At 38.8% G+C, this 25640-nt stretch overlaps 1 protein-coding gene and 1 pseudogene across 3 annotated transcripts in view; both read right to left on the reverse strand.

Moving 5' to 3' along the window:
* Positions 1 to 25640, reverse strand: part of ERC2 (ELKS/RAB6-interacting/CAST family member 2) — a 1176444-nt gene that overhangs the window by 1066136 nt on the left and 84668 nt on the right. The gene's annotated exons all lie outside the window — the stretch shown is intronic.
* LOC126014878 (uncharacterized) lies at positions 2956 to 3107 on the reverse strand (annotated as a pseudogene).

Genomic DNA, 25640 nt, shown 5'->3' on the forward strand with positions numbered 1-25640 from the left:
GTTGGCGGGGATGTAGAGAAAAAGGAACTGCTGGTGGGAATGCCATCTAGTTCAACCTTTATGGAAAGCGATATGGAGATTCCTCTAAAAACTGGAAATCGAGCTCCCATTTGACCCAGCTATACCACTCCTAGGAATATACCCCTAGGAACACAAAAATACAATACAAAAACCCCTTCCTTACACCTATATTCATTGCAGCACTATTTACCATAGCAAGATTCTAGAAACAACCAAGATACCCTTCAACAGACGAATAGCTAAAGAAACTGTGGTACATATACACAATGGAATATTATGCAGCTGTCAGGAGAGATGAAGTCATGAAATTTTCCTATACATGGATGTACATGGAATCTATTATGCTGAGTGAAATAAGTCAGAGAGAGAGATATGCAGAATGGTCTCACTCATCTATGGGTTTTAAGAAAAATGAAAGACATTCTTGCAATAATAATTTTCAGACACAAAAGAGAAAACAACTGGAAGTTCCAGCTCACCTCAGGAAGCTCACCACAAAGAATGATGAGTTTAGTTAGAGAAATAACTACATCCTGAACTGTCCTAATAATGAGAATGTATGAGGGAAATGGAAAGCCTGTCTAGAGTACAGGTGGGGGTCGGATGGGGAGGAGGGAGATTTGGGACATTGGTGATGGGAATGTTGCACTGGTGATGGGTGGTGTTCTTTACATGACTGAAACCCAAACACAATCATATATGTAATCAAGGTGTTTAAATAAAATAAAATATATTAAAAAAAAAGCCTGCCTTGCAGTGTCCAACCTAGGTTCAGTCCACCATATCCCATGTTGTTCCCCTGAATACATGAAATTATCCCTGGATTTTGGGTGTGTCCCAAAACAAAAACAAACATAAACATTAAAACTATTGTAAACTTGTGACTTAAACTATAATATGTGATCCCTATTGGAATCCTGATTCAAGCAATTTGGGGGGTGGGAACAATTATTTTTGAATCTCAAATTTTCATTATAATACTGTGATCTATCAAGTTTTTCATAATAAAGTTGTTTCAGATATGAAATGTTCAAACACCAGTCCCACCACCAATGAGACCTTCCCTTCACCTTGCCCTCAGTTTCACACTTGTTAGGTTACACATTATTTTACCTGAAACAAAGGTCATCTCTAGTTTCTTTATATGTTTGTTTACAACTTGGATTACCCCAAAACAGAGATTGTCATACTTGTAAACTGGGTGGGACTGGTTCAGTATAGCCTGAGCTATGTGTCCTTACTGTCCCACCCAAGGGTGATCTCTAGACTCAATAAAGTGGGCAGTTCTGGCAAGCAGCTCGTTCTCCATACTGGTAGAAGACTGCCAATCTATATGTGCTTCACCCTTACCCTGGTTTGGATGATTTCATTCGCAACCCTGATTAAGACTTGTTCACCTGGGGTTGGAGATATGATGTGTGGGGTGATTTTACACACAACCCACCTTCCTAGCTTGCCCCTCTTGTAGGCACAAACAAATTTACTTCATATTATTTGTTACAACATAATGGCAAATGGAATTATCAAAAACAGATCAATGAGGGACAATTGAAATTTATTGGTGTTGGGACCAGAGCAATAGCACAGCGGTAGGGCGTTTGCCTTGCACGCGGCCAACCTGGGACAGAACCGGGTTCAATCCCATATGGTCCCCGAGCCTTCCAGAAGCAATTTCTGAGCACAAAAACAGGAGTAACCTCTCAGCATTTCCAGGTGTGGCCCAAACCCCCACCTCCAAAAATAATAATAAAAAAGAAATTGGTTGGTGCTAGTTGAACTTTCTATGTTATTGTTGGGTTGAGGTTCACTGAGGTTAGTGGTGGTCTATATAACTTTCCTTAATTCCTACAGGATTAAGACTACAAAATTTTGAGGTTCTGCATGACCACATTCAATTGTTTGTTCCAGGATTTATATATCTGGTACAAATTTGGTGACTTGGCAGTCGTTTCTGTTGAGGTTGTTGAATATGGCTGTGGGCTGCCGTGGCTTCCAGCAGAAATGGGAATTTACCTCCACCTATTCTGAGAAGACCCTAGAGTTTTCAGTCTAGGCCAGACTACCTGGACAGAGACAAAGGCCATTTCTTTTCGGAGCTTAGTAGAGATACTGGGCCATTATTCTGCCAGGTATTAAGCAATTGGTATTTAAAACAAACAAACAAACGATGGTATTCATGAGACAGCTGGAAAAAAGCTACCTGCATATTTGGTGGTATTAGAGAAATGTTAACTTTTCAATGCATATGATAACAGTATTATATTTAGAACTTTCTAAAAGGCTTCTATCTTTAGGATACATAGACTGAAATATTTATGGATGGAATGATCATATGCCTAGAGTCTTTCTCTCAATAATAGAAGAGAGGAAGTGTAGGGTATGGAAGGAGCAGGACAAGTCACAGGTTGACAGATTGTTTCTGTTTGTTTCTGCATGTTTGAAATTCTTCAGATTTGCTTTAATTTATATTATATACTTTAAATTTTTAAACTGGAGGATGTAATTAAAATCTGAAATTGAGTAATATTCCAAATAAATAATAATTTAAAATATGTACTTTTTCAAAGACTGTTATAAACATTTCACTAATTTAGGTAAGATACTTTGGGTTTTTTAAAAGAAACTTGATTGATTGATTGATTGATTGACTGGTTTTGGGCCACACCCAGCAAAGCTCAGGGGTTACTTCTGGTTCTGTGCTCAGAAATAGCCCATGGCAGGCTGGGGGACCATATGGGATGCCAGGAATTGAACCGGGTCCTTCCAAATGCCCTACCACTATGCTATCTCTTTGGCCCCAGATAAGGTACTTTGTATGAAATAATTTTCAGAAGTAAGAGAGCTTGGCATACCTATTATAAATTAAGTAAAGAAAAATGCTACATGCTAAGAAATACCATATTTCTTTTCTTTTCTTTTCTTTTTTTTTTTTTTGTGGGGATAGCGCACGCAGTCCCCCACTACCATAAATTACGCAGTCGAGTTTCCCACATTTGGGAAAATCGCAGGGGTTAACAAGCCCGGAGTGCAATGGGCGAGCCTCACTCTAGGGAAACCACCTTCAATCGCCCCTGCCAGGTAAGTATAGAAATACCATATTTCAAACATTTAATTTTTTTACAAGCCAACAATCTCAAGACCACTCTTTTTTTAAAAGAAAAATAAAAAAGCTGTTAGTGAGAAATCTCAACAGCCTTACTGTATGTATGTAAGTAAGCCTTACTTACTTTCTTGGGAGGAAAATAAGTATATATGCTCTATTCTAGCATCTTTCAGTTTTCTTTCTCCAGATTCTACTTAAAAAAAATTCAGGCAGATCCCAAGAAGACACAACCTAAATGATGACTAGGAAAATAGCATGTGAATTTTTCTACCTTCCTTAAACTTTTATATAACAAAGTAAAAATAGCTTTCAATTATTTCTGTACCAATCTGGAGGTATAAAAAAAAGCACATCAGTCTAGACATCTTACGCAGTGAGTAAAATTACACTCACTTTGCAAACAAAGAAACTGAGACTTAAAATGAAGGCAGTCAAGGAAAAGCTGACTTGAACTCAAAACCTTCAATATCCAGACCCAATTTTCTATGTACAGGCATCCTCACAACCACTGGTATTGCAACAAACTAATATTCTAAAACCTGATTAATATGCATTTCTGTCATCAATATTCTTCTATATATCAAAGGCTACTTATGAAAATACATGCAGAAAATAACATGGCAGAAGCACACCTCAATTTATTTAACAAATCCTTAAGTTGAGTATATAGGACAACACATAGGTAAAACACTCCATGACAATGAGACTAAAGGCATCTTCAAGGAGGGAACATCACTCTCCAAACAAGTGAAAGCGGAGATAAACAGCTGGGACTATATTAAACTGAGAAGTTTCTGCACTTCAAAAGAAATAGAGCCTAGGATACAAGAGCCACCCACAGAATGGGAGAAACTATTCACCCAATACCCATCAGGAGCTAATATCAAACTATACAAGGTACTGACAGAATTTAACAAGAAAAAATATAACCCCATCAAAAAATGGGGAGAAGAAATGGATAATTTTTCGAAGAATAAATACAAATGGCCAAAAAGAACATGAAAAAATGCTCCACATCACTAATCATCAGGGAGATGCAAATCAAAACAACAATGAGGTACTGTCTCATGCCACACAGACTGGCACACATTACAAAGAAGAAGAACAATCAGTGCTGGCAGGAATGTGGGGAGAAAGGAACTCTCACTCACTCCTCATGGGAATGTAGATTGGTCCAGCCTTTATGGAAAACAATGTGGAGATTCCTCCAAAACCTGGAAATTGAGCTTCCATATGATCCAGCTATACCACTTCTAGGAATATACCCTAGGAACATAAAAAATGTAATGCAAAAATGCCCTTTGCACACCTATCTTCATTGCAGTGCTATTTACAATAGCCAGAATCTGGAAACACCCAGATGCCCAGCAGAAACTGGGCTAAAGAACTGTGGTACATATACACAATGGACTATAATGCAACTATTAGGAAAAGTAAATTCATGAAATTTTCCTATACGTGAATGGACATGGAAACTATTATGCTGAGTGAAAGAAGTCAGAGGGAGAGAAATAGATACAGAATAGTCTCACTCATCTATGGGTTTTAAAAAAAAATAAAAGATGGGAGGGAGGGAGAAAAGAAAAAAAAAGAAAAGATATTATTGTGATAATGTCCAGAGGCACTAGACACAAGGGCCGGAAGTGGTGCGTGCAGTTAGGGAAATACTACACTAACAACTACCATGACAATGTTAATGAGTGAAAGAAGTAGAATGCCTGTCGCAAAGATAGGCAGGGGGTGTGGGTGGAGGGAGATGGGGTAATTGGTGGTGGGAATGTTGCACTGATGAAGAGGGTGTTCTTTTTGTGACTAAAACTCAACTACAGTCATGTTTGTAATCATTGTGTTTAAATAATATATAATTAAAAAAAGGAAAAAGAACTACAATGACAACTATCATAACATGAGACAAGTAGAATGTCTGTCTCACATACAGGCAGGCGGGATGGTGGAGTAGGGAGATGGGAGCATTCGTGGTGGGAATGTTGCACTGGTGAAGGAGGGTGTTCCTTTTATGACTGAACCCAGCTACAAACATCTTTGTAATCATGGCGCTTAATTAAAGATATTTATAAAAACAATTCTTAAGTTGGGTAATTAAATTCTCTCCCACCTTTGCAAGAATAAGCCATGTTATAATAACTGCCAAGATATATATGCGCACACACGTGTCTATGTGGATCCATCCCATACTTCTCCAGAATAAATTGCTAGAAATGGGACAACTGGTAAGTAAAACAGCTAAGTTTCAGGGTCCTGAGCAACAGTAGAATGGGTAGGACTCTTGTCTTTATGCAAGGACCTGGGTTTGATCTCTGACATTCCCATATGTTCCCTAAAGCTTCAACAAGAATAATTCCTGTGTGCAAAGCCAAAAAGAACTGGGTGTGGCCAAACATCAACAAAGGTGTAAGATTTTTGCTTGATTTTGGTTTGTGTGTGTGTGTGTGTGTGTGTTTATTTTTACTTTTTCTCACACTCAGCACTAAGGCATTTACTCCTGTCTCTAAGCTCAGACATCACTCCTGGAAGGCTCATAAGTGTAGGGGCCCATACAGGATGACGGTGTTGAATCCTGATCAGCAGTGTGCAAAGCAAATGTCCTGCCCTATATGATATAGTGCCATCCCTCTAAACTTTAAATTATGGATTATAACAACAAAGTCTACTGACTACTGGGAGAATTTATACCCCACTAATAGTAAGCAAGATTCATTTCACCATTCAGCTTACTGATATGCATTAAATTGGTTGTTTCCAGAGCCTGGCTATTGTGAATAGTGCTGCAATAAATATAGGTGTGAGGAAGGGGTTTTTGTATTGTATTCTTGTGTTCCTAGGGTATTCCACTCTAGGAGTGGAATAGCTGGGTCGAATGAGAGCTCAATTTCCAGTTTTTGGAGGAATCTCCATATCGCTTTCCATAGAGGTTGGACTACAAGGCATTCCCACCAGCAGTGGATAAGAGTTCCTTTCTCTCCACATCCCCACCAGCACTGATGGTTCTCATTCTTTGTGATGTGTGCCAATCTCTGTGGTGTGAGGTGGTATCTCATCGTTGTTTTGATTTGCATCTCCCTGATGATTAGTGATGTGGAGCATTTTTTCATGTGCCTTTTGGCCATTTGTATTTCTTTTTTATCTAAGTGTCTGTTCATTTCTTCTCCCCATTTTTAACTAATCTTTCTACCAAGTTATTGATTTTTAAACAATTGTCTTATTTTTAAAACTTTTATTTGTTGGCTTTTTCATAATTATTTTATTTTGATCAAAGTAAATTACAAATCATTCACAGTAGTATTTTAGGTACATAGTCACATTGAATCAGGGGCATTCCCACCACCAATGTTGTCCTCCCTCCATCCCTATTCCCAGCATGCATATCATATTGCCCCTCCTTTGCCCCCCCCCCCCCGGCTAATAGTATAAGATTCCTCCTAAGCACTGATGACTTTTGTACCAGATTATTTTTTATTGTGGAGGACCATATAAACTTTGTAAGATGTTTCCCAACATCCATGATCCCTTCCTACTAAGTGTCAATAACTGTCATTCAAGTTGTGACCATCAAATAGGACGCCACGGCTGCAGAGATAATTTAAAAAATCTAGTCCACATGCTCTACAACAGTGGAGATTGGGGGACTGAGTTCTGTCCATAGCCCTGCATTGGTTCCCTGAGAACGGCCAGGAACCACCCGTGACAACTCATCAGCAACGTCATGCGTGGCTGTAAAACAAAAACAGAAGACTGGATATTATCACTGTCTTCTGAGCACACAACATGCCATGGCCAAGTAACCACTGTGTTAAGGGATTACTCCGGTTACTTCCTATTATTTCTTGGTTACTAGTCCTCCGTGCCCATAAAATAAAAGTGCCTCTTCCAAAGTCTGTACATATGGTCCACTTGGTCATTTTAAGGAGTAATCCTCAGAATAAAAATGAAGTTGCATTGCTATAAGTTCCAATCATTAATTTCAGTTATACCCTGTAGTGTTGCACTGTTCAGTCCAATACTCATTAGCCATATGTGACTATTTAAATTTAAATTAACTGAAATTAAGTAAAACTTCAAATTTATTTCCTCAGTCACACCAGTCCCATTTCTTTTATATATATATTTTATTTAAACACCTTGATTACATACATGATTGTGTTTGGGTTTCAGTCATGTAAAGAACACAATCCATCAACAGTGCAACATTCCCATCACCAATGTCTCAGGTCTCCCTGCTCCCCACCCGACCCCCACCTGTACTCTAGACAGGCTTTCCATTTCCCTCATACATTCTCATTATTAGGACAGTTCAAAATGTAGTTATTTCTCTAACTAAACTCATCACTCTTTGTGGTGATATTCATGAGGTGATCTGGAACTTCCAGCTCTTTTCTCTTTTGTGTCTGAAAATTATTATTGCAAGAATGTCTTTCATTTTTCTTAAAACCCATAGATGAGTGAGACCATTCTGAGTCTTTCTCTCTCTCTCTGACTTATTTCACTCAGCATAATAGATTCCGTGTACATCCATGTATAGGAAAATTTCATGACTTCATCTCTTCTGACAGCTGCATAATATTCCATTGTGTATATGTACCATAGTTTCTTTAGCCATTCGTCTGTTGAAGGGCATCTTGGTTGTTTCCAGAGTCTTGCTATGGTAAATAGTGCTGCAATGAATATGGGTGTAAGGAAGGGATTTTTGTATTGTATTTTTGTGTTCCTAGGAGTGGTATAGCTGGATTGTATGGGAGCTCGATTTCCAGTTTTTGGAGGAATCTCCATATCGCTTTCCATAAAGGTTGAACTAGACAGCCTTCCCACCAGCAGTACACCAGTCCCATTTCAAGTGCTCTTATATATCTGTAGACTGGACAACACAAATAAATAATATTCTTTCATTACTGTGGAGTATTCAATTAGACAGAGGTACACTGTTTATCTTGTGTGCCCAGAGGCCATGTTCCCCAACTCCCTCCAGAAAAAATCCAAGGGGATCACAGTTGAAAATCTTGTAAATGGGACCCACACAGAGGCTACAACAAGAAAACAAATTCAGAAGAGAGTCAAGATCTGAAAAAAAGGTTGCAAATACTGCTTTACCATCTTGGCAAAGTATTGGCCACAGACAAGATTCACTGGAATAACCTAAAAACTTGTTAGAAATAGGGGCCAGAGCGATAGTGCAGCAGTAGGGAGTATGCCTTACACACGGCTGACTCAGGACAGACCTCAGTTTGATCCCTGGCATCTCATATGGTCCCCTAAGCCAGAAGAGATTTCTGAGCCCATAGCCAGGAGTAATCCTTGAGCATCACCAGGTGTGGCAAATATAGAATTTGAGGCTCAGGGAGATAGTTTGAATAGCTGGAGTATATGTTTTGCATGTCTTAGGATCAATCCTCAAAACCATATCATCCCCTGAGCACTGACAGAAAGAACCTAAGTGTAGAGACTGAATGTATACTGAAAGATGTGGCCATCCATCCTATCCCTCACTCAAAATTAAAATTATTTCAGGCCCCATAACAGATCAACTAAGTCAGGCTCCTCATTGGAGCAAGAATCCTGGGTGAATCCTGCATAGTCTTAGAAACATTTTCCTGAAAGACTCAACATATGAAGTCAATGATCAACTGTACATAATTCCATGTGGCTAATTTTACATTAAATGTCTTCAATATTTTGTTATATAATCTAGTTTCCCATGTTAAAAATAATTTAAGAGACATTTAATAAACACATGGTCAGTAAGTTCCTTGAATTTTCTTCATTGAGCTGCAGTAAAGTTATAAATATTGTTTTTTTTTTTTGCTCTATAAGATGTACCTGACCACGAAAAGCACATAGTTTTTAGACAAGAAAAACAAGAAAAATAAATATTCTAAAGCAAATTGTACAATGTGAGATGCTGTCAGGAGATGGCAGCTGGGAACAACCAGCCTGTGAGGCCAAAGTATATTTACAATATGTTGGTCCACAGCTGGCTAAACACATTTACCTAACTTTTCCTTTCACATCAGAAAATAAAAATACATTTTCAAATTACTTTTTTGTTAATATAAAAAATAGAAGTTGCAGCAGCGATCGACTAGTTTTCAGCAAAAGCTCAATATGTTATGGTGAAAGTGTGTTGACTTGATCTACGTCCTATGTGGCATGTCTGCACAATAAAATGGGCGTCACATTGCAGATGTCGAATGGTTAGGAGATGCTCTCCTCCCCTGCACTCAGGCTTCAGCTCAGGCAGCATGTATTCCAAAAGATGCACAGACATTTTCCCCCATCTTTGGAGGGGATGTGTCTTATGGTACAAAAAATATGGTGCAATCCTAAGTAATTGAATCAATGTTCAGAACTGTACTATTAACTATGTTTAACTTAACGCTGTTGGCATCTCTCTTTACATTTTAGTTATCGAGTTATTTTGGGAAGGGAAGGCTGATTATGACCACAGCTATAAGTGCTTAAGATTTAGTCCTGGTTCTGTGCTCAAGAATCATTCTAGCAGTGCTCTGGAGACTTATATGTGGTGCTGAGGGGAAAGGCCTGGATCATCTGTTAACAAGGCAAGTGCTTACCCCATCCACTGTCTCTTCAGATTTCATCTACTATGTTAGGAATGCTTCAAATTCTTTCATTTAATTTTGTCCAAAAACTTGATGTGCAGACCTATGTCTTCCTCTAAAAGAATAATCGTAAGGAAATCCAGAGTAGAGGCCTAGACTCACTGTCTTCTCCAGTGTCACAGTCAAGATTCATTGACATAACGTAAAAACTAAACGAATAGAATATTTACCCGAAAGATAAATATATCAGTGATCGAACAACTTGAGGTGACCTCATTTTGTAAATCAAATAGAATTATTTTTATTCTTTCATTAACTTTGGATATTAAAATTTTATAGTCCCTCTTATTTATTCTCATCTTGCTTTGTCATTCATGTTTCATCCCTGGAAATTCCCTGTTCATGTTTCCTTAGCTGTGAATATTATTGGACTTACAACTAGGAAAATATGCATCAACTGACTTATAAGACACAGGCAACTTCAGTGATTCGAGATAGGCACGATAAAAATTTCTTCATTTGGCACTAATAATTCAGTGGAAAAGAAAAGACTTGCACACAAAAAATTATGACACAAAGCAATCTACAGAACATGCTATATATAACTAATACAATCAATGAGCTATAAAAAATTCAGAGGAAGCACTTAATTTCTGGCAGAGATCATTAGAAAGAAAAAATACTTCTCAAAGGGAATAACATTTGTATTGGTTTGAAAGAGGGATAGGATTTCAATATGTGGATGGGGAGAATTTTAATATGTGGACTTCAATATTAGAAGACAAACAGTGCTGGCCAGCTCACCAAAGATACAGCACAAGAAAGAAACAAAGACAAATAGATCTACTCTGGCCAACATAAATGATGTATGAGAGGAAACAAGATAGACGAGGATAGATACCAGAGAGGAACTTTTTTGAAAAGAATGAGGGAAAAAATGGATAGACACAGACTGAACCAGGAACCCTGAGCAAACATAAGGAAGCTAAGCTTTTGTCAGGACTGAGGAAAAGAAAAATATCAATGAGTGTCTAATTATGATAGGAAGCATCAGATACAGCAATTCCCATACCATTATTTATTTTTTCATTTGAAACTGTTTTCTAGCTACTAGGAGAACTGGTCCATGGTAGGAAGTGTATCTTTATATTACAAATATATTAATATTAACATGTTATATATTAATGTATAATATATTAATATGATAACAAATGTTGTAAATACACAAATATATTTATATTTTTGAAAAATTATGATGATGATGACACCAATAATAATTGGGAATGATCACTTTAGACAAGAGCTAGGTGCTGAAAGGAGGTCATGTGATATGCGTGCTACCCCTTTAGTAGCCATATTGTAAAGTAGTGTTTATAAGGAAAAAAGAAAGAAAACAATAGAGAGAGTGAGAGAGAAAGAGACAGAGAGAAGAAAAATGTCTGCCATAGAGGAAGGCAGGGTGAAGACCAGGGCAGGAAGGTAGAAGCAAACTGGGAGCATTGATGGTGGGGAATGTGCATTGGATATTGTATAACTGAAAGTCAATCATGAAAAACTTTATAACTGTATCTCATAGTTGTTGTGTATGTAAATATTTTAGGGGATTATTATGTTACTGACCCTACCCTGATCCGGTGATTGTGCCCTACCCTAGGGTGTGACCTGGCATTCTGCCCCCACCCTAGGGTAATACCTGAGTCTGCTCCCACCATTGGGTGGTCTCTGATTCTGGAGGATAAAAACAAGGGTCTGTGGAGGCGGGGGGCTTTTTTGCTGGAACTGAGGCTGAGTCTTTGGACTTCAGTCTTGTCCACCGAATAAAGCTAATATTTCCACAAGCCTGACTGTCTGCGAGCTGTTTACCCGCCGTTTCACCTCAGAACCGTCGGCTAGACAGGGTGGCAGACGCGTGCTCGGAGCTGGAAGAGAAAGGCCTCATCCTCCATCCCTCCATCAGTCAACCTCTTCAGGGGCTGACTTGCAACACATAGTCATTCAAAATAAGTGTTTAAAAAATACCATTGATGAACAAAATACATAAAAATAAAAGTGTCTTTTAGGAGCTAGTGAGATAGTACAAGGGTTAAGACTTATATGAGGCCAAGCCCAACACTACATATGCTTCAATTCCCATCATCAAATATTGGACCCTTAAATACTACCAGGAGTAATCCCTGAGTATTGCCAGATAATTTGTTTTTCTGTGGTCCAAAACACAATAAAAATTAATTAGTTGATTCATTTTTTTTAAGTTGATCGTTTATTTCTCCTCCTATAGGGATCATTCATTTGAACTACAGATTGGAAAGACAGGGCCACTCTCATTGATGCTAAACCTGGCAGGGCTTGGGTCTGACAGTTTAGTACTCCACCCTAGCAAGTGCTCCAGAAAGTCACTATGCTCGGTTGAAGGGCCCACAAGGGCTACAACCTGTATGGTGCTGGGGATGGAGAGAAGTTCCGAAGAGGTAGGCAGTGCTACAATACAACTCAGAGATTTGAACATACTAAGCACATTCTCAAACACTTGAGCTATTTCCCCAGCCCTCCATCTGTTATTTCCTTTTGTTTCTTTGTTTTGGGTTTGGTTTGATTTTTGTTTTGGGAGGGCCATACCTGATAGAGCTCAGGAGTTACTCCTGGCTCTCATCTCAGGAATCCCTCTTAGTAGGGCTTGGAGAGACCATATGGGAGGCCAGGAATTGAAAGTATAAGGCAAGCACCGTATCCATGGTACTATCAATCCAGCCCCAAGCTAGTATTCTAAATAGGATAATTTGGATATCCTTCACTGTTGGATATTTAGATCAGTACCCATGTTTGAGGACCAATTGCTAATAAACTTTTTAGTTTGTGTCTAATTCCTGAAATGACTGCTCAACAGATAAGAACATGTGTAAGCCTCTTAAATACACAATTTCAATCTAAAAAACAAGTCCCCATATGTGCTTGTAACAGCAGTACCTGGGCTTGTTTGTTACACATAACTGTGATCTTTCACCAAAAAAAGTGGGTTCCTTGACATTCTATCTCTACCTCTAGTGGTATGAGGACCAGACTGAGAAAAGATGATCCATTGACCCCAATAAGTACCAAAAAATAGACAAGACAGAATTGATTCTACCCTCTTCATACAATTGTGGCTCTTCATTGCTCACCCCGGGGATCTGACACAGAAATTGAACTCGTAGCTATGACCTAAGAGTATGAGAAGGCTCCAGGTTTTTGTTTTTTGTTTTATTGTGGGTATTTTTTTGTTTGTTTTAGTTTTGGTTTTTGGGCCAAACCCAGTGACGCTCAGCGGTCACTCCTGGCTATGTTCAGAAATTGCTCCTGGCTTGGGGGACCATATGGGATGCCAGGGGATCGAACCGTGGTCTGTCCTAGGTTAGCGCGTGCAAGGCAAACGCATCACTGCTTGCATCACAACTGTGGCCTGAGAAGGCTCCAGGTTTAAAAGAGCCTTGTGTTTGATTTCCTAGGTATTGTTTAATAATTTTTAAATAAGAGCCTTACATTTCGATTTTACACTGAACTCTTAAATCAAGTAGTTAGTCTTGCCCATATCCCTTCCCCCAGGGTGTCTCAGAGAGGGTGCTACTACACCAAAGAAACTTTCTAAACTCCCCAATCTAGAAAATCCCATTGCATCTATTATTGGAGAAGGGCAGGAGAAAATCAAATTAAATCAGCATTAAATGCACTTTTCAAATATGCATTTTTTCAAAACATTATCAAATTACCTCTTAATTTTATTACATAGGTCAAGGGAACAATTAAGTTAAATCAAAGTCACAATGATGCAAATGCGTCACTTTTTAAGCAAACTTTTTTAAAACCTTCGAGAGGCAATAATTCAGAAAAACACTAAGTTCAAAGTCAATGAGAATTTGGCTTTTCTGCAACTATATCATCTTCCCAGTAGGTTCTTGAACAGAATAAATGTGATTTCTGCTTGGAAATTTTCCTGGAGACCATCTGGAAAATTAAGACAGACAGGATAAGTATCTTTTTATTATTCTGAGCCACATAAAACAATTGGTCTCAGGAGTCGATAAAAACTGTTCCAGAGGAATCCAGACCACTAATCTTATTACTCTCAACAACTTTCACCAGCCCCCAAATTTAATAGACTATTAGTATTCCTAGTGTGAACACTACTCTTTTTCCAAGTTTTATTTAAAGCTTAAAAGATCAAAAAGTATTAAAATTTTGCAGATGGATTCACAGCAGGGAGGCCCTAGATTTCATAAGGTCACAAGCATTTTTAAGTTTAAGTCCAAACCTCATAGTCTTCTCAAGTTCTCTCTGACACCCATCCTGACATTCTTGAGTGTGTTCTTAAATCTATTCTCTGATCAGCATTCCAAAATGATTTGAGGTCTTTCCTTAGAATGCTAATTTCTGGTCCCACATGGGACATTCCAAAGCAACATTTCCAAGGACAAGACTCAGAAATCTAGTTTTTTAAAGCTAGGTCTAGGAACAAACCACACTTTCTAATACCAAATACTCTAATACTTAGGTGTCAACCTATCACCTGAGGTTCTTGTTAAAAATGAAGCTCACACATTAAGTAGAAATCAAAAATGGTCAGCCCTAAGTACCCCAACTAAAGTCAATGACAATAGAATCAAGAGAGCCAAACTACAACAAGCTAGACACCAAAGGAACCTGTTACACCAGCAGTCCAGGGGGCTACGGGTGGAGGTCTGGGAGGCGTGCTGGGAAGAGTGGCAGAGGGAGGTCAACACTGATGGCAGGAATGACCCCTAGCTCACTGTCTCTATGTGCCTGAAATACAACTGGGAAAGGCTTGTAATTCATATTGGTCTCAATAAAAATTTTTAAAAAATGAAATTCACAGTGACTCACAACTCACTAAGTCTGGAGAGGGGGGTGGTAAACAGGGTAGGGAAGGGTGTGTGAGTGGCATTCAGAGTCTGAATTTTAGGCAGAGCAATAGTGCAATCTATAAGGTGCTTGCCTTGCATGGAGCCAACCTGAGACCAATCCCCAGTATCCCACATGGCCCTTTGAACATCACCAGGTCTAATTTCCCAGTGCAGACCCAGGAGCAACCCCTGAAAATTGCTGGGTGTGACCTGAAAATAAAACAACAATCAAAACAAAAGTCTAAATTTCTAACAGTTCCCTCCCTGGCTACACATTAGAGTCACATGGAAAGGCTGTTGTTGTTGTTATTGTTGTTGTTGTTGTTGTTTGTCTTTTGTATCCCAACAACTGAATCCAAATTTCTGATGTCAGAACTCAGGCACCACTTGGAGCTTCAGTTTCCCAGTCTATAAAATGATATCTCACAGACTCCAAGCATCACAAGACATTTCCCAAATCCCTGTTCCTCCCCCCCTCCCCCCCCCCCCCCCCCCCCGCCATTCCATGGTCCTTCACTTTGAAGTCATTGTGAACACAATCCCTCTGTAGACTCTATTTCTCAATAGGTTCTGTCCCACTCTCTGTTTTCACATTGTAGCTCCAGGGTCACCTCCTGGATGAGATCCCAGTGCAAAATCTAAATGGGGTCCTGGAATTTATAGAATTCATAGTACCAAGTGTCCTTCAGAGTGTCAGATAGTTTATAATAATGTATATCTGTAAAAGACTAATGTCTACCACACTCACTAGGCTTGGAAGTTCATGGCACCCCCTTAGTTAATGACAGTACCCATTTCACTACTGCTGCCCTAAAGTATCCCAGATCCTCATACCAATAAATACTCGTGTTGAGCTATCATGTTGCATTTATAATGTTTGCTTAACTTAATCCTCATGTAATCTTAGAAGGTAGATATGACCCTTTTATGCACGAGAAATTAAAGCACTGAGAAGCTTTATAGCATGAGTAAAACCTCACTTCTGAAGGTCGCTAGTAAACAAGATTCAAACCCAAGTATTCTAAATTAAGAAGAGAAAATAGGGAATAGAGCAGTAGCACAGCAGGGAGGACATGCACATTTTTGAAAAAAATCACAATACTGGAAGCATGGAAGGTCACCCATTTCATAGGCCTGGTACACAAAACTAAGTTCAGCTTCACTCATTCAAAAGAAATATATTGAGATGATAGGAAGACAACAAGTAAAGCATTTGCCTTTCATACAGACAACTCTACTTCTATCCCATGAGCACTACCAAGAGTGACCCTGAGCACAGAGACAGGAGAAAGCCCTGAGCAGCTCCAGGCTGGGCCCAAAGCCCTCTTTTCCCCCTCACACCATTAGTATATTGAACAGCTGGTTAGGACGGTCTAGAAACATATAAGCAGTACATTCTTGCCTACCTACCATGAGACCAAGGATATGGGAATAATTGCAAAAGTTATGCTACATGCATTCAAACAAATAAGTGGGGTGGTAAAGTTAGGGCTTCCAAGTGCCTTCTGACAAGATGAGGCAGGAACACCTCTCTGAGGTGTGAGTCTGAGTAAAAGGTTGGGAACCGGCTCTAGAACGGAGAGAAGTGATGTGGGGAGGAGTCATGAATGCAAGAAGGTGAGTACACAAAGAAGTCCCCAAGTACAGATGCCACACCTCAGCGAGCACTAGGGGAGTACAGTGAAGGGGATGAGATAAAGTAGAAGGGCTAAGTGGGAGAGGGGGAAAAAAATCACACCACCACAGCCAGAAACCATTCGACCTATGTTTTCAATTCATGAGTTCACATACCCATTGTATTTAAGCAGCACATCTTCCAGCTCACTGATTCTGTCTTCATCAGCTATTCCTCTGCTGGTGAGGCCTTCCAGTGAGTTTTTCTATACCTTTTGTTTTGTTTTGTTTTTGTTTGTTTTTGTTTTTGGGCCACACTCGGTGACACTCAGGGCTATGTGCTCAGAAATTACTTCTGACTTGGGGGACCATATGGGACACTGGATCGAACGGGACACTGTGGTCCGTCCTAGTTTAGCACGTGCAAGGCTAGCCTCTCAGAGCAAGATGCCCCAACAAAGCCACCTGTAGTGTTTAGGGATGAAAGCAAGAACTTCAAGACTCTCACAAAGGACAAAGCCTCACTGACGCCTTTTATTTAATTAGCCCAGAGCTTGCCACATATCCCCAACCTGGCTGGCAATCTAAATTTTGCTTGTACAACTCAACTCACAAAAGGATGATGATATTTAGATGTACCAGTAGGTTTCTCATGAATTAACCATATGGGGCAGAAAGCTAATACAGGATGCCTCAATGTGGTTGATGGGGCATCTTAGTAACCTGTACCCCACTTCATGTCCTTACCCCAGACCTTCACTAGTATTACGGGATGCAGCTCTGGAGTTCCCTGAGCATCTCCCAAGATGGTTTTGGAGATCCCCTGAGCATAGCAGGAGCAGCACCAAATCCTCCGGCCCTCTCACTGAACCAAGGTGAGGTCCAGCAATGCCATCAAAAGCAAAAAGAATAAACTCTGAAGTTAAGAACAAGCTTGAAAAGTAGAATAGTAGTGACTAAAGTGTGTTAGAGATAGATTGCTCAAGGAAAGACTTAAAACGCCTCCTCACACCTCATGGTGACAGCATGGATGTTCAACTCCAACACACTTTGGTTCTTATCAAATTTCTGGACGTTTTATTGCTCATAACAAGCCTTTGAAATAAAATAAGAGCTGTTGAATGCTTCCTTACTCTGGTTTCCATGCTTAAGACCTTCCCATGTGTTCACGGAAAATTTTTTGCTAGCAATGAATCATTTCCAAGAAATTATCCAGAATCATAAAGCTATAAAGGACAAATGAGACTTCCCCCCCAAAAAAAAGCTCTTTGCTTTAACTACTATAATAAACAATCCTTATTTTCATAAAATAAAATCTCATTACTTGAGTTAACCTGAGTAAAGTTCTGTTCCTTAGGAGGTGGAATGGCATACTCTTTTCTCTGCCTTAAGAATCAATATCTGTAATTATCATGATGACCTTTTGCACAATCATATGCAAAATGTATCCAAATGTCAACTATCAGTATATATATACATAAAGCATACTCCTTTTAATTTATGTCAATGAGATGTAGAATATGAAGTTCAAAATGAACTTTGGTGAAAGATTTAAAGACAAGTAATAAAACATGCACTCATTAAGTATACCACACAACATGAAATGGGGACATCAAACCTTATCAATAAATTAGTAAAATTATTTTATAGACAGCCTTTCCCATGACATTTCATTCTTGTAATAATAATAACTAACAGTTAATGTGCACTGACTAGGTCTCAGGTATCATACTAAGCATTCTATGTATTATTTATTTTGTTTACGCCTCACTGCCAGGAAAACAGTAAAAAATAATTCATTGGGGGCCCGGAGAGATAGCACAGTGGCGTTTGCCTTGCAAACAGCTGATCCAGGACCAAAGGTGGTGTCCCCTATGGTCCCCCGTGCCTGCCAGGAGCTATTTCTGAGCAGACAGCCAGGAGGAACCCCTGAGCATCACCGGGTGTGGCCCAAAAACCAAAAAAAAAAAAAATTTTTTTTCAGTTAAGATATAGAAATGGAAACTCTGAGAAACCAAATAGTTGGTTTAGTTCTTAGATGCTGGTTTTATTTACCTAGAGGGTAATTTGGGCCACACCCAGCACCACTCAGGGGTTACTCCTGGCTCTGTACTCAGAAATTGCTCCTGGCAGGCATGGGGCACCATATGGGATGCTGGGAATCAAACTCAGATAGCCGTATGCAAGGCAAATGTACTACAGCTGTACTATCACTTTGGCCCACTTTGGTTTTGAATGCAGGTAGGTACACTTGCCTCTAGTAATTGTTCTTTCCTTTATGATGTGGAAGGCTTCCTATGTTCAGGCAATAAGGGGCGGGGACTCTATACCGAAGGATCATGAGATTCTGGGGATTCTGGGGACCAGTTCAAAACTTCTACGTGAATTTCAACCCTTTGAGAGTAACTTTGTTCTAAACTATTTCAAGCATCTCAATGAGAAGATGTGAGTTTAGAATGAAGGTTGGTTTTCCATGACGCATCCACCTTTTCAGAGTTCAGAGATTTTCCCATTCACCTCTCATTCATCCTTGCTGAGATAGAGAAGGAAGATAACATGTTATTACAAATCAGTTAGCTGACCTAATTCTAACATTAAAAAACTAGGTCAATAACCATTCCAACTAAGTCTAGGATATTAGGGGAAATTTGTAAGGTAATGAGTCACAGAAAAAGATCAAGTTCCAGACAGGGGAACTACTTTCAGTTATAAAATAAATGCACTTAGTCCCCAAACAGGAGATTGCTTTGATTTCTTATTAACAGATTGATCTGTGGCAACACTGTGCTACTCAGTGGAAGGGAAGGGGGGAGTGAGCATCTCTAAAAACTCTCTCATAAAACTTGCTGTAAATAACGAGAAAAATATTAGAATATTAACGCCTCCTCTTGAGCATTTTGAGCATATCAAAATGCTCCCTCAGTCACCCTCCATCTGCTCGCCTGCCTCTTCCAGTGTGAGTACAGACACAGCTTCATTCTGTTTTCAGCTTACTTCATGTCTAAAAAGATCGAGCCAAAAAAAAATTGTTTCAGCACACTGGAAAGTGTAATCCTCACATTTTAGACACATTTGGGCATCCTAATTTAAAAATACAGCAGCAAAATAGCACATTTGTGGGCTGTTCTTTGCCATAGGTTTAACTGTGCCCCTCCAAAAATTTCATTTCTCTCTTCTATATATTCCGAATATTCTATATTCTGAATTCTATAGCTTCGAAAGTGGGGGAAACAGCAACAACTAGCGGATAATACTAATGTAGCCTTATTCTCATAACTTTACAGTCATTCATTTAATACCACAAATATTTCGTTTACAGAGTATAAAATGGAGGCTCTAGGAGAAGAGGGTTCTGTGACCTTTCTAAGGTCACAGAAAAAGGTCACAGGCCTTTTCAAGGTCACAAGAAGGAGAAGTAGAGCCAGTGCACTGGACTCAAAATTTTTATATTCTTACTACCAGCCTTAAAGACCACTACCTAGCTTTAATCCTTTCTTTTCCCATATTTGTGGAATTTATTATGTTGCAGAGGATATAAAAAAAAAAGCTAGAGGATGAATATAAGGGGCTTTATTGAGGATAGTGCTTCAAAAAAGATGTGTCAAAGGCAAACTTCTGAAACTTGTGAATGTGACCTTATTAAGAAAAAGAGTCTTTGCAGATGTAATAAATATCTTGAGATGAAATCTTTCTGGATTTAGAATGAACTCTAAGTTCAATGACAAGTGTTCCTTGTCATAAGAGAAAGACAAGATATTTGAGACACAGAGACACAGAGGAAAATGTGATGTGCCTACAGAGGAAGAGATCTGAGTGACAAATCCACTTCCAAGCAACAATGACAAAAGTTGCTCACAGGCACCAGACACTAGGAGAAAAGCAGGTCCATTTTCTCTTTCGAAGCTCCAGAAGAAACCAGGCTTGCTGTCACTTTGGTTTCAGATTTCTGATATCTATAACTGAGAAAATAAAATTTTGTTTGGGCAGATGGCTCCAAGTGCTTGAGCCTTTGGAGCTCTGGTTTCAGTCCCTGGCGTTGTATGGCTGTCTGAGCACGGTTGCAGTAAATACAATTATGGAAGCCACTAAGTTAACAATAATTTGCTATCATAGCTCTCATGAAACTAATATTATGACATATAAGCCCTGAAATATTGAAGAGAAATTGTTATCACTTTACAGAATAGGAAACTGAGGCTAGGATTGAGGAATTCATTAACAGGATTGTAGCTGAGCTAGGAGGCTCTCAAATACATTTGATATTAATTAATTAATTGATTAATTAATCCAGTTACTTGGCTGGCCTTTCCTTCAGCACCTCTTTCTTCTCTTTGAGATGGAAACCTTGTTCCACCATTTGTTTGCTGTAGACCTCTGTTTTCTCATCTTTGTTGAGAAAACAACAAAATTTACTCTGAAGAGCAAAATGAGTTGAGACATATGGCTGACAGCAGTAAAATCAGTACTGTTCCTATAATTTTTCCCCTCCCTCCATTTTTTTCTTTCTACTATTTTATTCCAATACATTTACTTTGAAAAAAGCAAGTCAGGAATATGGCAATGTCTAAAGAAAAAAATGAATAGACACATTAGTAAAACTTATTTTTGTGTGTAGAAATTTGTGACAAATCTTATTTCTCAATGTCCACCACCCGCAAGTTTTACCTCTCTGAGAGTTGGGACCCCACTACCAAAATGAAATGCACAATATGTTGCCTAATAAACAGGACATTGACAGGAGCATGTGCAGGTAGACAGGATTTGTGTCATGCAAAATGAGCACAATCATGTATTTCTTCTACAGTGTCAATAGACCAAGTGGGCCTTAACCCTCCAGCCTTCTTCCTATCTCTCGATGGTGACCACTTCTGAAACATGGCTTCTCCAGGCAGCTCTCCTGTCTGCCAGCCTGTCAACCATGAACACCAATAAAACAAGAACCAGACCACTTTTGGCAATGCTGATTTCCTTTTAAGTGTGTTGACTGCATGGCTGACAAGACCATCTTAGGTGGTGATGGGGAAGGAGTAGTTCTCTCATGTAATCAAAAGTTCCTGCATGAATCAAATGGTTCAACACAACAAGAATATCATTCAGGCTCATGATATAAAGCTTACTACAAAGGGTGGTGAGTGCAGTTAGAGAAATAACTACACTAAAAACAATCATAACAATGGTAATGAATGAGAGAAGTACAGCACCTGTACTTACAGGTAGGGGGTGGAGTAGTAGGGTTTTGGGGGACATTGGTGGTGGAAATGTTGTACAGGTGAAGAGGATGATCTTTTTCTGACTGAGGCCAAACTGAAAACATGTTTGTAGTTTTGAAAAATAAAGTATTATTTAAAAAAGGAAAAAAGAATGTCATTCAGGGACGAAGAAGATAGCTCAAATGGGCAAGAACACTTGTCTAATAGTGGGGCCCTGGTTTAATCCCCCATGAAATACTAGTAGTTTTATGGCCCTTGAACACCACTTGATATAGTACTGGTGGCCCCCAACACTGCTGAGTAGGGCTGCCTCAGTAGACTCAAGCATTCATTGTCTAGCCCTGATTAGTGATTACATCACTGAGGCATCACAGGGAGTGGCCCCAACTCCTCTGAGCCTTACTCATAAAGTCCAACAACAACAAAGTATCATGGCCATCTAGGATTCATTCTACTTATGCAAGGATGGTTCAACATATCAAAATTGGTTAATATATTTAGTATATTTTAATCCATATAATTTATTAATTTAGCATATTAACAAAAAAGAGAGAAGAGCAAAATCACACAATCCTAATAGTAACTGAGAACACATTCAACACTTCTTTATAATTTCAAGAATACACAATACTTATTTGCTGCCAAGGTATCTATCACAAATGTAAGAAAAAATGTGCTTGCACTTTTTCTTGTAGCCCAATCTGAATGGGAGGAATTCAGTATAAAATAAAATAAGCACTCAATAAATTATACATAGAAGAAATATACCTCAGCCTAACAAAGGTAATATATAAAAAAAACCTGCAACTAACATCATACTCGATAATAAAATACTGAAGTTTTCCCTTTAAATATAGAAAAGACAAGGATATACAACTCATCACTAATGTTTAGCAGTTTTGGGAGTCCTCACCAGAGGTATTAGACAAAGAAAAGAAATAAAGGAGATTTATATTGTGAGAGGAAAAGTAAGAATATCTCCAATATTTTTATTGGATACCAGGTGACATGAAAATTTATATAAAAAATTTGACAACCAAAAATAGTAGATGCAATTAATAAATTTACTGAAGAAGCAAGATGCAGAAAAATATTTATAAGTCTAGTGCATTTTCATACACAATGAATTAGAGAAAAAGGAAATTAAGCAAACAATACCATGAATGTTTTAAATAACATTTAAAAATACCTAGGAATAAAGCTAAAAAAGAAAATAAAAGACATTTGTGGAAAACTATAAGACACTAATTAAGAGAGAGAAGACATTGTTAACATATGGAAACATATTTTGTGTTCAATGATTGAATAAACATTTTATATAGCTATTTTTACAACTCTGAGTGCAGCATTGAGAGTAGTCCCCAAACTACATGTGAGGCCCCAATGCTGCCCCAGAACAAAAAAAGAGATAAACTTATGAGGGAAAAAAAAAATAGATGGAACTTGAGGTGATATGGAAAGCAACTTACGTGTGGAAGTGAGAGAAATTACAAGACAGTATCACTCCTTTGTGAACTATAGATAACTAAAGTAAACACAATGACAAAAAAAAAAAAAAAAAAACTAACTCCCACTCTGAAAATTGGGGTGGCTACTAGAGAGACGTAGGAGGAGGGTTAGCAGACTTTTTGATAGTGGATGGGATGTCACTAGAACTGCAGTGGGAGTACTGTGAGTCCCATTTACATATGGAGATGTGAAGTCATATACCCAACATTCCATTGCATTATAGACCATGATAAATTAGCAAAAATAAATATAATAATTTTTGCCAGTACATCTCTGGAGGTATATTAGTCCTATCCTCATAGATAAGTAATTGAAGAAATATTGTTTCCCTCCCTTTTATTTTGGGGCATACCTAGCAGTACTCGGGGCTTAATCCTTGGCTCTGTGCTCCAAGGTCGTCACTCCTGGTGGTGCTAAAAGTAACCATAGATAGTGCTAAGAATCAAACCCAGGTTAGCCACATGCAGGGCAAAGACCTCCATCTTATCCTTTATAGTCTCCTTTTAACTGCCGGCCATAACATGTATCTCCTCCCACTCAGCAGAGAGGAATAAAAAACAACATCAACCCCACCCAAACACCTGAAAAGTTTATATTTCTCCCTGATGAAAACTGTCTGTAATAAGTTATGTTTTCTCCAAGTAATAATGCTTATTGAAAGTGTCCTCTATGTATTGAACCTCCCATTAGTCATTTGACTGATATTACGTATTTGAAAAATATCAAGAAAATGAAGCACTTGAGGAAATTAAAGTCATCTTCCCCACAAACCAAATAACCATCAATTTTTGTAATGATTATCCTGTTCTAAGTAGAGCAATAAACACACACACACACACACACACACACACACACACACACACAATAGTTAAATCTATCCCCGTACAAAATCCAAGCCAGCTGCTGAAATTAAGTTTATAGCATTGGAGTTAACCGTATCCTTAGGAAATGAACAACTGGGATGCTGATTTCATCACAATTCTATCTGCCTGTACTTTTCCCAGGAAGTTCAAGAACCATAGGCAGCTGTAGAAACCCAAGTCATCAGAAAACAAACAAATCAGTTCTCTCTTCTCCTACAAAGCAAATTCCCCTTAGAGGACCTCAGCATCTGCTTTGTTGGGCTGAAAGGACAGCACCTTAATCTGAAGTGAACTTTCTTTTTCTTTATATAATTTTTATTGAGATCCATGTGAACTACAAGTCTTTCACAGTTGTATTTCAGGCACATAGTGACAGTGAAGTTAGGACCATTCCCACCACCAGTGTTGACCTCCCTCCGCCATAGTTCCCAGCATGCTTCCACCACTCTTCCCAGCATGCCTCCCGTACCTCCACCCTTAGTATCCTGGACTGCTAGTGTCACAAGTCCCTTTTGTGTATAGCTTGTTGTAGTTTGAGTCTCTTGATTCTATTGTCATAACTTTGTTTTGGGTATTTAGATCTGACCCTTTTTGATTTCCACTCAATGCTCCTGAGACCGCTTGTCCCCTGGGTCCCATCCATTTTTTTTCCTCAGTTTGTAGGAAGACATAGAAATATGAGGCACAACAAGATGATTCATGTTCTATGGTTCTGTAAAAAATAACGAAGTGAACTTTCAATAGTTCTCTCTTTTCTTTCCTTCCACTCATTGGGGAAGCATAATTCATCCCTCTTTGAGACAGAGACAGAATACAGCAGCTATTGGTGCTCCCCTTATATGAGGCCAACCCAGGCTCAATTCCTGCACTCCATATGGTTCCCTGAACATGATCAGATATGATCATTGAGAACAGAGACTGGAAAGAATAAGCTCTTAGCACATCTGAGTATGGCTTCCCAAACAAAACCAAACAAAAATCCCTTCTACTCCCTTCTACTCTGATCCTTTTAATCCTTCTACTTCTAATTCCTTCTACTCTCAGACATCAGACTTCCACCACCAACATCAATCATATCGTTGTCTTGTTTGCTTTCTCAGCACTTACTCATGAATCTGTGTTCAAAGATCACTTTTGGAGGGCTTTGGGAGACCAGGTGGGATGCCAGAAATGGAACCTGGGTCCACCCCTCATGCAAGGCAATTAGTTGTTCTATCCTTGTACCAAAAGTCCAGCCTCCATATCATTGATTTTGATCTTTTTTTTTTTTGATTTTGGGTTACACCCGGTGACATTCGGGGGTTACTCCTGACTATGCGCTTAAAAATCACTCCTGGCTTGGGGAACCATATGGGAAACCGGAAGATCGAACCGTGCTCCATCCTAGGTCAGACGCTTGCAAAGTAAATACCTTACGGCTGAGCCACCACTCTGGACCCTGCTTTTGAACTTTTTTAGAATTAATGAATGATTGTTATACTTACTTTTGCCTTCCCCAAATATACTAAAAGAACACCCTTTCCCATTTTTCCATCCTGTGTGATGGCTTATAAACTTCTAAAAGTCAAATAATCTATTAAGATGATGACAATAGCCTCTCTAGGTAAAGTCAGTTTTGACTGGAAGCTCTAAGAACCAAAAATATCCCTGTTTTACTAACAGATAAAATTTGAAAATGGTCTTCATTAATGTATAGACTAAGGACATACATCTCTCAACCAAGGAATAGAACAGAGTAACCTGGACATGTCCCCCACCTAAAATTATATTTATCTGCTGATAGAGAAAAACAGAAGTCCAGATTTTTTACCTATTCAACCAGTTTTTATAATACAGTAATTTCCAAGATCGCA

The sequence above is a fragment of the Suncus etruscus genome, chromosome 7 (genome assembly GCF_024139225.1).
Source record: "Suncus etruscus isolate mSunEtr1 chromosome 7, mSunEtr1.pri.cur, whole genome shotgun sequence".
Lineage (NCBI taxonomy): Eukaryota > Metazoa > Chordata > Mammalia > Eulipotyphla > Soricidae > Suncus > Suncus etruscus.